We start from the raw sequence: 18,554 nt of genomic DNA, 5'->3' as shown, positions 1-18,554 counted from the left end.
AGTCCCCAGCACAAACATTTTTTTAAAGTTATGAACTATTTGTAACTAACCTTTTTTTGTTTTTTTTTCTTTGCAACTTTTTTGACTCGACCTTCAACATCTGCACGCTGTAGCTCCGATTCGTTTCCGCATGTCCTCCCTTCCTCTTGCGCTGCAACGACTATATTTTCTGTATCCGCATAGACAGCACAGAATGAGGCTCCATCGTCTCCCTGAAACATAGAACTTTCCTTACTATGTATCAAAATATTGTTAGCATAAAACACACGTGAGGACGAACACACAGGTACATCTCAATAGCCAAACACGATTTAAACATTGTGTGCAACAATCAAACGACAAGTATTTGACCAGTGATGATCAATGTCGATGGAACTGTCAGTATCCATGCCTCTGGCTCTGCATGGACTGCCATGAATGGTTGTATTGGAGAGGAGGCATACGCATCTCCCTGAAACACAGTACTTGCATTAGTATGCTTTTCAATATTGGAAACACAACACACACTTGGGGTCGACAGCACAGGTACATATAAAGAGATAACCACAAATGATGCATTGTCCAAAAGAATCAAGGAAAATCCAAATATGATCACATTTCATCGACTTATTTCAACGATTCCTTTACATCTGCATCATCTAAATGAGATGTTGTGATTGTGGTGGAAGCTCCGTCGTCTCCCTGAAACACAGTACTTGGATTAGTATGGTTTTCAATATTGGAAACATAACACACACTTGGGGTCGAACGCACAGGTACATATAAAGAGATAACCGCAAATGATGCATTGTCCAAAAGAATCAAGGAAAATCTAAATATGATCACATTTCATCGACTTTTTTCTCCGATTTATTTACATCTGCATCATCTAAATTGGATGTTGTGATTGTAGTGGAAGCTTCGTCGTCTCCCTGAAACACAGCACTTGCGTTAATAGGGAAGAAAGTATAGCAAATGGAATCACATTATATGATCACGCATGATGGAGCTGTCATTATCCATACCTTGTGCTGCTGAAGAATATCTATGGATGTTGCAAATGTAGTGCGCACTTCCGAAAGCTGTTGCGCCGATTCGTATACGCATGGTCCCGCTTCCACTTCCCCTGGAATTACTTGCATGTCAGGCTCTGCATCAAGTGCAGGGGTTGACGCTCCATCAACTGCCTGAAACATAGTACTTGCATTAGTGAGGATTACAATTGTGAAAACATAACACACACCTGGGGTCGACAGCACAGGTACATATCAGCGGCTAACCACGAATGAAACATTGTGTAGAACAATCAAACAACAAGAATTCAAGCTCTGATGATGACGCTCGATGAAGCTGTCAGTATGCATACCTCCTGCTGTTGAAGAACATCTAGAAATGTTGTAGATGTGGCGGACGCTTCAGCATCTCCCTGAAAGACAGTACTTGCATTAGTATGGATAACACTAATTATAACTGAAAACAAACACCAGTGGACGATAACTAAGGTGTATATCAATTGGAAAGCACTAACCAAACATTCGGTAAAATGATTACACGATAAAATAAAAATATTACTTGACATGCATAAAACAAGTCTGTAGCGGATTAGCCTAGTAAGATTACCTGATACGCGCTAGAAGTGGTTGATAACTGCGACCACGTCAAGGATGTAGAATGTTCTTGCTTCAGATTCAAGGGATAGTCAAGAAGTTGCAAAGGTAAATTAATGATTGATAATGAAATGCCAATATTAAAAATAGCCATGTAAGGCGACAGAATACTTGTAAAATGCTCAATACAGCACAGTTCCCTGTTCCCATATATATACATTGCGTTTGTGGGTTATGAAATCGAAAAAGAATATATTGGTAAATGTCATTATTCAAAAAACTATACACTCATATCAATATCGAAATTATTACAAGGGATAGCACACCTACAATATCAATTAATCCGTTCGGATACCTACACACTACCGCAAGGCCTAAAGCTAAATCCGGACACTTGACTCACCGGTGGCGGAATGTGGACGAATAGAGTGGGAATAGCGTTTTTGAGCAATTTCCGTGTCGTTCGCCGTTTATTCTTCTTTGTTACCCAGGATGTTGTGTACATATCCAAGGAAAAGTGCTGGCTGCAGATGCGGTATCGATCACCCCTCTTGTCCTGTAAGACTTGTTGGACTCTACTTTCCAGCTCATCCAGTGGATATCCGCAATGTCTGACCCATTCTCTTATTCGATCAACAGTTTTCGGGAATACATGCATTTTAGTGCCTTCAGATTTCGCATGGGTCTTCGAAGGGCAACCGCTAATCGAACAGGCAGGCATTGTTGATAAATCTGAAAAGTAAATATCGACATTATTATACAATCTTCAAGAATAAAGATTTGATACAAAAGTAAATGAATCATACAATGATCAATGCAAGGTTTGTTTTGGTCGCAGGAACTATACCAGTTCATTATGTGCGGCTTAGTATTTGCATAAGTTGCAGAAATGTATAAATGGTGTGACTAAAAACTGAACATGTGACTCATCCCTCGGATGTTCTGTATTGCACGAGAAGGAAACATGCTTACATTATAGGCTGGACCCCCGAAGGGTGCAATTCGATGACAATAGACACAGATGAAAATAAATAGATCTATTGATAGCATAGCAATGGAAACTCAAGTCAATAGCAACGAGACCAATGAACCTAGCACTATTGTGTACTCAACTCGCAAATAGTTAGAAATTTAAAAATCTGTGAAATATGACTAGGATACATGGCCTTACCTTGACCAACAAACAGTTGGATTCAGCAAGCAGAGCAGTATGTTGCAGGAGAATAGGTGGGTGGTCACAGGTAGCACACTGATGGGTTTGCTCTAAGCGGTCACAGAAGTTCACGGATAGCACGACGACGAGCAGATTAGCGTAAATCTCAGTGGTTGCCAGGTAACACGTTAAGGAGTTGACTTGCAAAGCACAAAGATGTTCTAATGAGACATATCAAGTGGTTTATAAAGTATTAGAAACAGGGGTGTGTTTGTGAATGAATGACGTATGTATGCCATGGTCTTAGGGGGGCGGCCTGCTTCAAGGGGAGGCCTGGCTGGAGACACGGGGTCTGAGGAGGCCATGTGACCGATGGCCCCTTGGCGTGGGATACTTTTTGAAGTGTACATGTAGTTTGGCACCTTGGCCTTTCGCGCCCCTGACAGCCCCATGCCAGCGCGTATCCACTGACGCGAACCGCCTTTGATAGAGGGGGGGTGGGATGGATGGGCCTGGGGTGTGCAGATAAAGCACAGGAAGACTGCTGAATGGAGACACACTTATGTGGATTGCAGGGGGGCGGCCTGCTTCAAGGGGAGGCCTGGCTGGAGACACGGGGTCTGAGGAGGCCATGTGACCGATGGCCCCTTGGCGTGGGATACTTTTTGAAGTGTACATGTAGTTTGGCACCTTGGCCTTTCGCGCCCCTGACAGCCCCCCATGCCAGCGCGCATCCACTGGCGCGAACCGCCTTTGATAGAAGGGGGTGGGATGGATGGGCCTGGGGCGTGCAGATAAGGCACAGGAAGACTGCTGAATGGAGACACACTTATGTGGATTGCAGGGGGGCGGCCTGCTTCAAGGGGAGGCCTGGCTGGAGACACGGGGTCTGAGGAGGCCATGTGACCGATGGCCCCTTGGCGTGGGATACCTTTTGAAGTGTACATGTAGTTTGGCACCTTGGCCTTTCGCGCCCCTGACAGCCCCCCATGCCAGCGCGCATCCACTGGCGCGAACCGCCTTTATATCAGTATATCGTTGCTTATCAATAACAAATGCCACATACCGGAGATTCTTGTGAGCACAGACCCACACTTCAACCAGTGTATTATAGTGGTCAAGACCCTAAGGCCTGTATAATCCAATGGTAATTGTTAGTATAGACATATGTGTGACTTTTATAGAGACATAACCCACTGAAATGTGTTATTTAGTGCATGCATAATCGAGAATATATTATGTTAGCTTAGATAGATAGTGACCACCCTGCTTCACATCGACCAGACCTTCACCCATTCGGAGCACAGATGTCTGACGACCATCCTTGAATGGAGACACACTTGATTCATTTAAAAAATCGAAACAACCGTTGTTAAAATATATGTGGTGTTTTATTTTGTATCTTATTTTCGTGACACAAAAATACAAGACTTTAAAGATTATACAGGTCAGGTTGCAGCACAGCGAGAGAAAATCCCCTGTACTGACCGCTGTCACTCGGGAACGTTTCTCTAATGGCACGAACGGCACATGCGGGTATCACTCTTCGAAAGCGGTGTCCAAGCCTCCCGTGGAGCCACCATGTAAAGGAACGATAGGCCACCAGCCTGTACCACCTGTGAAAAGGAATGAAACAAACTGTATTTAAATGACCAAGATAAGTTTAATAAACGTTTGTTGTCAATGACAATTCTTGTAACTAATGGCATTCTGCACGGACAAATGCTATCTAGACAATGCACACTATTGAACGATTTACAAGCGTTACAATGATATGTAGATGTCATTTTGGATATAGTAGAAGAACATGAAATAGGAGTGGCATGACAAGCAGAGTATACTTACTCGTTACTCGGATTATGAGGACGAACAGTTGCGCGAAATTCATGCATAAGCACCATCATTATTCTCAACACGGCCCGTGTGAGGCAGGCTGCCCTGAAGTCTGGCAGCTCGGTGATGCATTGCGGTCGTGGCTCGCCTTCCGAAATGTAGGACAGGCATCCCGAGTTTTCTCGACAGCAGCAGTTCTCGTCCTCAGTTGGCATTAGCTCGCACCGATTGCATGTGCACCAGGTGGAGACGCCGTCCATTCGACTAGGCCCAGGCTCTTCATCTGTTGATTCGTCCTGCCAACTGCCGCCCGAATCCCCATCGTTTTCGCGTGCTTCCCTTTCCAGTAGTTCCTCCTCGGTATACTCGGGCTCGTACATGTAGGGCATTATTGTAGCCATTGTGTGTTAAACAAACTAAAATAATTTATAGCGGTGGTACTGGTATCTGTTCACACGGGCTACAAGCGGCGAAGGTAGCTGACCAGAGCACTGAAACGAGTCACAGAATACTCAAAGTAACACAGACAGAGGAATGGAATCGAAAATCTGCTGCTGTGTGTTGTGAAACGGTCTGTTTATACTTATTGAGGAAAGAGGCGTCCTGCCATTTCCATGGCGACACGTCATTAGCTGACGCGCAGCGAATGTTGACACAAGAAGTGCTTTGGTGTTGGGAAATGGGCGGTACGAGTCTGCTGATGACAGGCTCAGGGGCGGGGGAATTGATTTAGTGCCGCAAAAGCAGGTCAGCCAGGGCGATCGGGGAAAAGATAGGATTATCAGAAAATGGCGGCTCCCTGGTGCTTGTTTTCGTGTGCGTTTAATGGACGAAAACTCGGGTAAGGTCCATAGGAAAGTTTTCTAAAATTGAGCCACTTAGGCTTAAAAAAACATGGCCGACCCGTAGGGACAATAAAACATTTTACTAGACCATGCCTTTAAGGGAACATGTGTGGCATTCAAGCTGCACGTTCCAGTTTGCCACGGAATGTTGGGCACAATATTTCAAATCTAGGTGGCCTGGCGTACTAAATCTAAGTTTTACATGTAGGATTCTCCATCTCATGTGGAAGTTAGATATGCAGTATGCCATGTACTTGCTCTTGATTCCCTAGCAGTGCCATACTGGTATGCCCCCGGCAGCTGTCTTTAGCTCCTGCTCATATATTTGCAATTTTGAAACCTGTGCATTGTTCCATTCATCGGGATTTATGGTTAAACTACATGTCTGCCACTTTAATTATACTGGCCACCTTGCTCTGTTTAGCTTAAATTTTGAATACACTCAACCATGACTGAAATTTGTGTTGGAAAAGTGACTTTTCTTTCTTTTTTGTGAACTGACTTTTGAAACCAGTTCCATTCCTGGATAAAGAGTGAACATATGACAACACACTCACTTAGATCGTTCACTTGTAGGTGACATCAGATGAATGCAATAATACATTATAATGAGTGAAAAGAGTAATCATGACTCCAGACAGCTACACAAAAAACAGACAGATATTTGACTGTGGGGGAAAAAGACTTTTTTTGAATCTTTACAGGCTCATACATGATCCAGCTCTCTGTGAATCCATTTACAGCATTAAAATGAATATTTTACTGATGAGGCCATTTTATAACATTTTATAAAAATTGTGTGGTGCCGAGTAGCTACATGAATCCCAGTGTGGCTGAAACATAATGGGCCTCATTATGAATTTGGTAGTATCTCTGTAATACCACCAAATGGATTTACCGTTACCATGGCTTGGGCCAGTGGAATTACCACCAGACTACAAGTGCTGGTATAGTGTTAGCCCCCATTTATGGAGTCCATTGGACTCCATGTCGATCTCGGAGATAATTCTGCTGAAATGGCTGTTTTTTTTGGCAGTAAGGTGGCAAAATTACCTCTAACATTTTGCTGCAGGTTTTAACAACACCTTACCTCCAAACCCATAGTTTGGCGGTGCGGAAACATAGCAGTAATGCAGTTATAACTCTATTACCACAGCATTACCACGGTTTTTGGCCATATGGCCATACTGCCAAACTCATAGTGAGGCCCAATGTTTTGAAATGTTCTATATTATACTTATTCAATGTTGTTACATTTGTATTTGGTTTCTCATTCAACTGCAATGGACTGGTTTTGCAATACACACAGAGGAGGCTACATAATGTTTGAGAGTGAGAAAGAGTGTTTTTTATGGCCATGATTTCTTATTTTAAATACATGTGAAATAGATGTTTGTAGAAACATTCCACTTACTAACCCCACTCTGTGTTGATAGGATGCTTCTCCTAAATTTCAAATGGCAAAGAATAAAAAAATCTCAAAGTTCTGGAAAACAAAGAGGAAAAAACAGGACTTGATTGCCATCTAACGCATGGCCATGGGAAACCTAAGAGCTCTGATACAGGCAGCCTTTATGAAAATGGAAAATTACTGGGCTTACAGAACTCCTGAAAATGAAATACCACACACCATTGGTATTGAAATACCACACACCATTGGTTTTCATTTAAGGAATAGGGAAGATTAAATTAAAAAAAAAATGCTTTTCAAAAAGCATGTCACTGAATATTTTATTTTTAAGAAAGTTGCCTATCCCTTGTTCCTTTTATTCAGTTGCAATGTGGTGGTATGGTAACTGAAAAACAACACTTTCGCAATACCAGTTGCGTTCTTCACATTAAAAGAGACAACGTTAAAACAGGGCACATGACTGGGTTGGGCTGTCATGTGGCTTTCTATTGCATCCACAATGAGGAATACCATTGCTACAGCGACGCAGAGTCCCCCATGACTCCTGCCCAATACTTGAAGAGGTTTAGAGAGTACAAAAAGAAAGAAGGTAGTACATGGGTGGCTTATGTAACTGATTCCTTAAATAACTTGACTGGTTGGGTTGAAGGCTATAAGGTCTCCACCTTTAAGGGTATGATATGTCTTGCAATGCTTGAACATATTTTTGCATCTTGTTCCCCTGAGCTTAAGCAGCACTTGGCAGATTAGAGTTATATCCTAAGAAGCTGGCCATAGCAGCAGATTTTAGGGTGTCACACAGAGTGTCCCACAAGGACAAGACTCATCTCCTGGTAAGCAGAAGGAGGGGAAAAAGTCCAAAGATAAAGAGCGTGGACGTCTGATGAAACCTTATCCCAAAAGAGCCAGAAAAAATAAATGTAAGGGTATGTCACAGGAGAATGCACAGGGTGGCGGAAGTTATCCTTCCAAGCATAACTCTGGTTACAGTAAGCCTCCCTATATCTCAAGACCCAGTTGTTCTTGTGTGGCTTGTGGAGCAAGTGACCATGTGAAGGGGGACCCCATATGTAAGGTCGAAACCTTGGGGGTCAACTCTGTGAGTCTGGCCTTCCCCACATATGAGGAGGAAGAGATCACTGGGGCATCCTTCTCCTCAGACTCCTTCCCCAGTGGGATAGAATCTGAGGTAGTCCTTGTGTCCCTGGGTTCCTGGGAGCCTAAAGTCTCAGAGGCTTATGCTAGAATTCCAGATAACACCAAACACTATTTGAAAGACTGTGTGCTGATCAATGGAGTTGACACTCCTGCCCTTAAGGGTAGAGGGGCCAGCAGAGCAGTAGTGGATTCTACCTTGGTAGACCCAGAGGAAGTTGTCAGAGCTCTTCTTTTGCCCACTAAGTCTAAGTCCCCCTCTCAAGTTCCCAGTAATGCCTGTAAATATTTCTATGAATGGTACAGTGGTCAGGAGTCCAGTGAGCATTCAGAGGCAAGTCCCAGGAATGGTCCTGCTGGGGAATGATCTCCGAGCTTTAGGGCTTGTGGGTGACAAAGCAGAAAGACCATGCACAAGCTCACAAACAAGGGCTGCACTGGCCAAGTCAAATGCCAAGCTTAAGCCAAAGGGGAAACCCAAGGCAAAAGGAGTCAACAAGACAAAAGAGCGAAAGACAATATTCCCCCTAGCTCACCTACCACTGAGGTGGAGGTAGTTGGTCAAACACCTGAACCTGACGAAGAAGAGGTGTTGCCTGAAATCCTCAACCCCCATGACCATCCTGAACTACAGAGTTTGTTAGTGGAAGGTGGCCCGGACAGGGTTGAGTTCAGTAAGGGCTAACGTGATTTCCCATCTTTGGAAGGCCTAAGCAGACAAGCCTGCTCCCAGCTCGAGGGTGAACCTACTGGGAAGCACAGGATTTATTGGGAAGGTGGACTCCTCTACAGTGAGCCCACATAGTCTACAGAAGGAGACCATAGGAGGTTGGTGGTTACCCTTGCTGTAAGACCCTTCCTCTTGCAGTTGGTGCATGAAATCCCCCTTGCTGCTCACCTTGGCATCAAAAGAACTAAGCAAAGGTTATCATGCACTTCTACTGGCCCAAGATGGGGGTGCAGTTAGAACTCCATTGCAGGGGTTGTGCCACATTGCAGTTATCTGGGAAAAGTGCACAATAATCCAAGATCCATTGGTACCAGTCCAAGTTGTGGGGGTACCATTTGAGAGGGTGAGAGGGTAAGGGTTGACATTGTTGGTCCCCTTGACCCCCAAGCATCCTCAACCAATAGGTTTATCCTGGTGCTGGTCGACCATGCCACCAGGTATCCTGAGACCATCCAATTAAACACTGTGACTGCCAATTTAGTTGTAAAAGTTTTACTTGGCATCTTTACTAGGGTTTGCTTCCCTAAAGAATTTGTGTCTGATAGGGGCCGCAACTTGATGTCAAAGTATATGCAGGCCATGTGGAAGGAATATGGAGTGACCCATACGTTTTCATCAGCATACCACCCACAAACCAATGGTCTAGATGAGTGGTTTAACAGAACTCTTAAGAGCATGATAAGGAAATGGGATCTTCTCTTACCATGCTTACTGTTTCCCAACAGAGAAGTACCTCAGTAGGGTGTTGGCTTCAGCCCCTAAAAGCTTCTTTTTGGTCACCCTGGGGAGCCTTAGCAATAGTCAAGGAGGGGTCAGAGATGCCCAGTTCCTCCATCACTACCAACGTAGTAGACTATGGGCCTCATCACGAGTTGGGTGGTAACGCCGGCGCTAAAAGCGCCAGCGTTATTAGCCCTACCGCCAAACCCCCGGCGATAATAGTGCCGGATCACGGGTTTGGTGGAACAGGAAATCCCCATTCCCCATTGAGCCCATTCGGGAATGCCCCATTCCCCATTGGGCTCAATGGGGAAATTTCATGCTCTTACTGCCGGCGGATTTCCCACCGGCGGTAAGAGAGTGAAATTTCGGCGGATTTCCCCCAGCTAAGAGCTTGGGGGAAATCAGCCGAAGCCGTGATTTGGCGGACCCTTAAATGTGGCGGTAATAGCGCTACCACTGCATTTAAGGGTTACCGCCAAACTCTTGATGAGGCCTTATGTGTTAGGACTCAGAAAAAGAATGATACTCCTGATGGGTCTGGCTAGTGAGAAATTAAAGCCAGGGCAAGCTCTGGTGAAACATTGGTATGATCAGAAAGCTGCCTTCATCAACCTCACACCAGGTCAGCAAGTCCTGATCATGAATCCTTTATGGCTTAGAGCTTTGCAGGACAAATGGCCAGGCCCTTACACAGTGGTGGAGTCACTGGGTGAGGTCAACTATTTAGTGGACCTTGGAAGGGCTGGACAAGCTCCAAAAGTGTTCCATGTAAATAGGCTGAAGGCTTTCATCCCAAGAGTTGAAATAGCTGCACTGCTGTTGGCTTCAGATGTTGAGGAGGAGGAGTCAGAACCTCTCCCCGACCTGTTACAGCACAGTCCTTCAGCTAGTTCCATTGAGGGTGTCAAAGTGGCCCCTCATCTGACTTCTGATCAACAAGAGGAGGTGGCAGTTCTCCTCCTTGTTTTCACAAGCTCCTGGTTTGACACCTTGGTGCAAACATGATATTGACACAGGAGATAGTGTACTTACTAAGAGTAGGGGATACAGAATGTCAGACAAAGTAAGGTCTTACATTAAGACAGAGGTCAACACAATGTTGGATCTTGGGGTGGTTGAACCCTCGAGTCGTCCTTGTTTCAGCCCTGTGGTTTTGGTTCCAAAGGCAGGTACCTCTGAGCTGAGGTTCTGTGTGGATTACAGAGCTCTGAATGCTTTAACCAAGACATATGCACACCCTTGCCTAGAACAGATGAGCTGGTGGATACTTTGGGTGCCTCCAAATACCTCAGCTCATTTGATCTCACTGCAGGCTATTGGCAAATAGCCCTTGCAGACCATGCTAAGTAGAAGACAACATGCTCAACTCCAGAGGGCCCTTACCAGTTTGGGGTAATGCCTTTTGGATTGAAGACTGCACTTGCCAATTTTCAGAGGCTTGTTAACCATGTCCTTACTGGGTTGGATGAAATATGTCTTGCATATCTGGATGATATATTAGTTTTCAGTGCCACCTGGGGGGATCATTTGAAACACCTGAGAATAGTGTTGAAGGCTCTTGACAAGGCCCACTAATCCAAAGGCCAGTGCCAGATTGGACAAGGTTCATTAGTCTACCTTGGGCATGAAGTAGGTGGAGGGAGGATACAGCCTCTACCCAGTAAAGTGCATTTGGTACAATACTGGCCTACCCCCACTACACAGACCCAAGTGAGAGCCTTTTTAGGACTCACTGGATACTACAGACATTTCATGGCAGACTATGGCACCATAGTTGCCCCTCTGACTGCTCCCACAACTCCTAAGAAACCCAAGAAGGTAACTTGGTCTGAAGAGTGTGGGAAGGCCTTCAATGGCTTAAAAGACTCATTGTGCCAGGCCCCTCTCCTCAGGGCCCCTGATTAGCAAAGACCATTTATTGTGGAGGCAGATGCCTCTGACACTGGTCCATTAAAGCCTGAAACTAAGCTGGTGCTCCAAGTAAGCCAAATGGGAGGGCTGTGAACTGGCAAAGGTCTTGGGCGCTGGTCAAGGCTGTTTTTCCTTGTCCTGTTCCCTTAAAGGCATTTACCAATACGTTTTAGTCAGGTCTATGGTACTTAGGCAATGAGCTGAGCTGAAGCTTTCCAGAATTTTGTCGATTCTAGGCATGGGATAGGTTTCATAGGATGAGACGGCATTGAGATGCCAGAAGTCAATGCAAAACCTAGTTGACGCGTATGGTTTTGGTACCAGAACAATTGGACTCTTGGAAGGTACTATGATCTTCATTTTCATCATTTCCTCTATTTCCCTTTTTATGTGTTCTGCCTTGACTTCAGGGATGCAGTAAGGCTGAAGCCGGATGGTTTTCCCGGGAATTGCTTTGATGGCATGTTCCAGCAGACTTGTCCTACCCCGCACGTTAGAAAATGTTTCAGTGAGTGCCCCAAGGGATTTTATTATTTCATGTTGTTTGTTTTCTAGGAAGATTTGTTCCCCATTGTATATTCTCAATCCCCTCAGCTTCTATCTGATGGAAGTGTTCTGTGTGCTTGTGTTGGATGTTTGTGATGAAAGCCATGGGAATCACAGGTTCCTTCCCTTCCTTTCGTAGATTTATGTGATAATTTTTCTTCTTCCTGGCCCATCTGGTCGGCTTATTAGGTACTTCACAGGTCCCAGGACGCTTTTTACTACGTAAAGTCCTTTACATCTTGCTAACATTTTGTTTTCACTGGTTGGGATCAAGACCTTGCCATCGACTTGGAAGGTCCTCATTTGACCATTTTTGTTGTACTGATCTTCTTGTTTTTGTTGGGCATGACCTAAATTGTTTAATGCTGGGTATCATAAGTGACCCAGGTTTAAATGTAAATCGTCCACATATTTTGTCAATGGTTTCTTCTCGTGCGTCTCCCAATCTTCCTTTATCATATCCAAGACTGTCCTGCGTTTTCTCTCAAACAGCAATTTGAATGGAGAGAGTCCTGTGGAAGATTGGGGGCTGTCTTGCAGGACCATAAGTACCCGTGTTAAAACTCTGTCCCAATTTTGTTCACTGGGTTCCTTGTTTTTTTTTTCAACAACTGTTTGATTGTTTTCTTGTATCGCTCGACCAACCCATCAGTTTGGGGTGGTGTTTTGTAGTGTGGAGCTGTTTACGTTTTAATATTTGACAGGATTGCTTAATCGCAGTTGACATAAAATTGCTTCCAAGGTCTGGGATAATTTCCTTGGATAGGACTTCTCTTGTAAAATATGAAATGAGGAGATCACAAAACTGTCTGGCTGAGAAACCCCTCATGGGGAACGCCTTGGGATACCGAGTGGCATAATCAAACACAACTAGTTGGTATTGATATCCTCGATGGCTAAGTTCCATAGGACCCACTATGTCTACCCCGATTCATTTAAATGGATCTTTGATGAGTGACATTCTTTTTTAAGGGCACTTTTGGTGGGACATATGGCTTGTTCCACTGACACCTGCCGCATTCCTGACAATATCCTGCCACTTAATTGTAGACTCCCATTACCAAAAATGTTTCTGGATTTTTAGCTGTATTTTCTCTGCTGCCAAATGTCCTCCTGTGGCATGATCATGGGCCAGCAAAATTTCTGATTCTTGATAAGCCTTCAGGACTAACAGTTGCTTCCTTTACTTCTGCTCGGCATCAACAGAAACCCTGTGGTACAATCTTTTTTTTCTTCTTAACCATGGTCCCATCATCACTGTAGCCTCTTGCCCGGCGTCTGCTTCTTGCTGAGCCCTTTTTGGCATGTCATCCATTTGTATTTGGCCCTGAAAGAGGTTTTTGGTTAGCTATGTTCCAGTCCATCAAACACACGTACTCTGCTTTTCTTTTCCATTCACCCTTTCCTTCAAGACCTCGGCCAAGGTTTTTCTAGGCCAGAGTCTTGGGGTTTGGATATCTTCTTGGGGAAAAGGGGGCAGTTGTGAGTTAATTCCTCTCTGCAAAAAGCTCTTGGCATTGGGGTAGATCAGTGCCCACAAGGACTGCAGAAGGCAATGCAGGCATGATGGCAGTCTTTATGTCCATGTTTTTATCCTTAACATCCAAACTTATCACACAAGACAGATTCACCTTTATATCCCTGTCTAGGCATTTAATAGGGTTGTATTCTTCTGGGTTGCTTACCATTCCACTTACATTAGGTTTCACTCCTGTTTGCTGGCTTGCTGTCAGACCCTCGCCCAAAACCCCCTCTGGCAAGCCCATTGGCCAGGTGGGGTCAGGGCTCGGTTCTCTAGGGCCTGGCATCCTCTTCAAAAGCCCTCCTGGGGCCAGTCCTGGCGCCTATGGCGCCTGGCCCATACACCATGAAAAACATGTGCTCTGGAACTACTTTATTGAGACTGTCAGCCAAGATGGAGGCATCCACATAGCTTGGTTCCTAGGAACCAAGCTATGCGGTCTAGTGTTTTGGGTGTGGTGGCCTAGGGACTACTTTACCTGGACTATTTTGTTGGGGCTATTTAAACCACACCCGAGCAAGACAACACGCTTCGCGTTACTTTGCAGTTTGCAACGTGACGCTCACCGTGTCCAGCTATACCCATGAGCCCCGGAGAAGCTGAACCTGCAGGGAGACAAAAGGAAAACCTTTAGCAGCAGCATCTTACCTGCAATCTTCATCTTTATCTTCTCGCAGCTCCTGTGAACAGCTTCCTCGAATCTGCACGCCTCCCGGACCAAACAACCTGAAAGAGGAAGGTAGAGACAACATTAAGGAAGGAATTAAAGACATTGCAAATTACGAACTGCTCAAAAGGCTTACCTGGCTGGTCGCTTCTCGGCTGGCATCACTCTGGAAATTCCACACGCGCTGGAAGAATACCATGACCTACGAGAAAAGCAAGACAACAGGTTAGCAAAGGCAAGACATCGCAGCGCTGCGCATAACGCTTACTTACTGCATTGTAGCGCTTATTACGCGCCATCAGAAACCAGCGAGGCTCAACCAGGCCAGTTTGCCACGCTGAAGCTCAGCATATCTAAGGGAGAAAAAGACATTATTAAATACAAAAAGGCATGCAGGAATAACAATATGAAAGAACAGCATTAAGACCTACCTGAAAGACATCATGGACCGGCGTCAGTGAAGTAACTAGACCGCATACGCCCACGGAAGACAACGCACCCCTGCCAAGAAGGCAGGATGGAGAGCACGCCTAATTCTACCACAAGGTGAGGAGAGGGCCCAGAGGGGCTGAAATCATACGGGGTGGAGGGAAGATATTTACCTCAATCGACCAGTCTTGAAAACAGCCCTCCTGTATTTCCAGGCAGAACCTTCCCCGCAGACCACATCTGGGAATCACTGAGGAGTATACCAGCGAGCAGTCTGGCTGGGTGTCGTCCCCGTGGATACCAGGTGAGCATAACAGAACACGAAGCCTACCATAACAAATCCACCTGGGCGCCATGGAGACATCAGAAAAGGACCAATTGGCCCAATTACTAGGAGAGCTTCGTGCTGAGGTTCATTCTGCCTGACAAGAGACTAATACTCTCTGGAGAGACTTGCTAGTGACCAAGGATCGTACGGAGGAGATCAGTAGGCAGATCTTGCAATCACAGGCAAGGCAGACTCCTCTGCTTGGGAGCAGTCCACTGATGCAAAACCCCACTTTACCATCTACTACCCCCACTCCAGTACAGATCACGTTATCTGGAACAGTTCCCCTGGCACCACCAGAAAGGTTCTCAGGCGACCCACGGAAGTATGCGGCATTCATCAATCAGTGTCGCCTTCATTTTCTTTGTAGGCCTGGAGCATTTCCAAACGACCAAGCTCGGGTAGCTTTTGTCTTATCATACCTGAGTGGTAATGCAGCAGATTGGTTGGTGCCATTGGTGACCCATGACAATCCTCTATTGCATGACTTTGGGGGGTTCCAGAGAGAAATGGAAAACTTTTTGCTCGCCATACCCAGGAACAAGCAGTAGACAATGAACTCTTATCCCTCCGACAGGGGAATCAGGACTTGTTAACGTACATTGCTACCTTCAACAGACTGATTGCCGAAGCTAGGTGGCCAGAAAACAAAAGAACCACGTTATTCCATCGAAGCTTACGAAGCGAATTAAAGGACGTCTTAGCCCAAGTGGTTGATCCGCCAAGAGACTGTACCGAATTCATAAATGTGGTCGTGCAGCTAGACCCCCGTTGCAGGACCAAAATGCGGTCCCTCGGCCCGTGTATGTTCGACCAAGGGAAAACACATCACGTGTACCTGAAAACGCTGTAGATCCCATGCAGATCGGAGGGATACGGCCTCCATTAACAAAACAATAGCGGGATAAAAGAAGACAACAACAACTTTGTTTGTATTGTGGGAAACCAGGACATTTCCTGAAGGACTGCCCAGTAAAACCCCCAAGAAGAATAGTCAGGGCCACAGAAAAGGATGAAGTTAAGGAATCGGAAAACTACCAAGCTCGGCAAACGTAGAGGTCAGTTTGTCAAGTAAGAAGAAAGAGTTGCTGACCTCACATTTTGCAATACCAGTGATCTTAATTAACCACCAACGGTCATCAAGAATGCATGCCGTTGAAGCATACAGCGGCAGCAGAGCAGTTGGAAAATATATTGATCAAGAACTGGCAGCAGAGATGGATCTTCCTTTGTGTTCTAAGCCGACTATGGACAAGGTAACCACCGTGGATGGGACAGAAATCGCTTCTGGACCAGTAACCCAGTGCACAGCCGGGGTACCCTTGCTGTGCCAGGATGGACATCAGGAGTCTATTTCATTTGATCTCATCAGGGCACCTCAGTTCAGGCTAATACTAGGGATGCCATGGTTGGTTGCTCACAACCCTTTAATAGACTGGCAGGCACAAAAATTAACCTTCCCCGGTGACTGCGAGAGGAGAAACCTGATGTCTGTATCCCCATGACTCCTGGAGTGACTGTATCAACCCTGAGAGTAACTAATACCTTGCCAAGTGAATACCATGATTTCCAGGATGTATTCCGAAAGGACCAAGCCAATACATTGCCGCCGCACAGGCCCTATGACTGTCAGAACTACCTTGTTCCTGGTGCACAATCCCTTGCAGCAGGATCTACGCTCTCACAGAACCGGAAAAACTTTCATTTGAAATCCTATTTAGACCAGTACCATGCAAACAGATTTATCCGTCCATCGAAGTCCCCAGCAGCCAGTCCTTTGTTCTTCGTACCGAAGAAGGAAGGGGACTTGAGAACCTGTATTAACTACCGCGCATTGAACAAGATCACTGTGAAGAACTGCTACCCCTTGCCACTTATCCCTGAGATGCTAGACTATGTCAAAGATGCACAGATTTATAGCAAATTGGACCTTTGAGGAGCGTACCACCTGGTCTGAGTCAGAAACGGAGATGAATGGAAAACCACCTTCCGTACTAAGTACGGCTTGTTTGAATATCAAGCAAAGCTGTTCGGGTTATGCAACGCTCCTGCGACATTCCAATATTTCATGAATGACATCTTGACGGAATTAATTGACGTGTGCGCTTTAGTGTACATAGACGTGATCTTGGTGTACTCAGCCTCGAAACAAGATCATGTCAGGCACGTTCGTTCCGTCCTCACCAAACTCTGTCAACATCGCTTGTTTGCAAAGCTTGAAAAATGCTTTTTGCACATCACCGAAGTAGAGTTTCTTGGTTTTATCCTTACCCCAGGAGGCATCAGAATGGACGTGCACAAGGTAGAAGCCATTTTGAAATGGCCTTCACCGACGTCTCTGAAAGGGGTGCAAAGCATGCTGGGCTTTGCAAACTTCTACCGCCGGTTCATCCCAGACTTCTCTCAGGTTATGCACCCAATCACAGTACTATTACGAAAAAACAATAAAAGGTTCACTTGGACCGAAGAAGCAGAAGAAGCTTTTCAGGAACTTAAAAAAAGGTTTACCTCCGCTCCAATCCTAGGACATCCTTGTCCAGACTCCCTTATGTCGTTGAAACTGATGCTTCCAGTCTAGCAATGGGAGCCGTCCTTTCACAGAGAGACCCATAAACCAGCCAATTACATCCTGTCGCCTTCTGGTCAAAAATGTTCTCACCTCCAGAGATTAATTATGCCATCACTGACAAAGAACTCCTGGCTATCAAATCCGCCTTTAAAGCTTGGTGGCACTACCTTCTGGGGGCCAGACACCATTACATTCATCACAGACCACCAACGCCCTGCAATATCTCAAAACAGCCAAAGTCCAATCCTCGCGCCAATTGCAGTGGGCCGTTTTCTTCACCGAATATGACTATGTAATCACATTTCGGCCAGGGGTCAGAAACGGAAAGGCAGATGCCTTATCTCGTATGGGCATAGATGAAATGGTATATACAACTCCAGACCCAGTACCTATTATACCTGAAGACAAACTCTTGGGTATTATGACAGCCTTAACACAAGCAGAACTACGAAAAGAAATTCAACAGACAATGAATCCTGATGCTTTCCTCACATGGCAAACTGAAGGAGAACAATATTCCATCAAGGACCATCTACCCTTTTTTAGGAACCGTCTATATGTACCCAAGAAGGAAATACAACAGCATATTATTTCGGGTTATCACGATTCACTAATCGAAGGGCACCCTGGGATCGCCAAAACCCTAGCTAAGGTAAAACAGAGCTTTTGGTGGCCTACCTGGCGTAAGGACATCATTCAGTATATTCAGTCCTGCGGTGTCTGCGCACAAAATAAATCACAGAAACAAAAACCCTCTGGTCTTCTACAACCATTAGACATTCCTCCCGTTCCATGGCACACTCTTTCCCTCAACTTCATCACTGATCTACCCCCCAGCCAAGGGTTCAACACCATCCTTGTAGTTGTGGACGTATTCTCAAAGATGGCACACTTTAATCCTCTCAAAGGCCTCCCTGAAGCATCCACTTTAGCAAAAGTGTTCCTGGAGGGGGTTGTTAAGCTACATGGCTTCCCATCAGTTCTGGTCTCTGATCGAGGCAGCCAGTTTGTATCCAATTTCTGGAGGAAATGTGCTATGGCGCAAATTGACATTCGGTTATCTACTAGTCACCATCCCCAAATAGACGGCGAAACCGAGAGGACCAATGAGACACTCGAGCAATATTTACAGTGCATGCTGCACCA

The sequence above is a fragment of the Ambystoma mexicanum genome, chromosome 11 (assembly GCF_040938575.1).
Source record: "Ambystoma mexicanum isolate Mex_15411 chromosome 11, UKY_AmexF1_1, whole genome shotgun sequence".
NCBI classification, from domain to species: Eukaryota; Metazoa; Chordata; class Amphibia; order Caudata; family Ambystomatidae; genus Ambystoma; species Ambystoma mexicanum.
The sequence above is the reverse complement of the archived record's forward strand: the minus strand, read 5'-3'. Positions refer to the sequence as shown.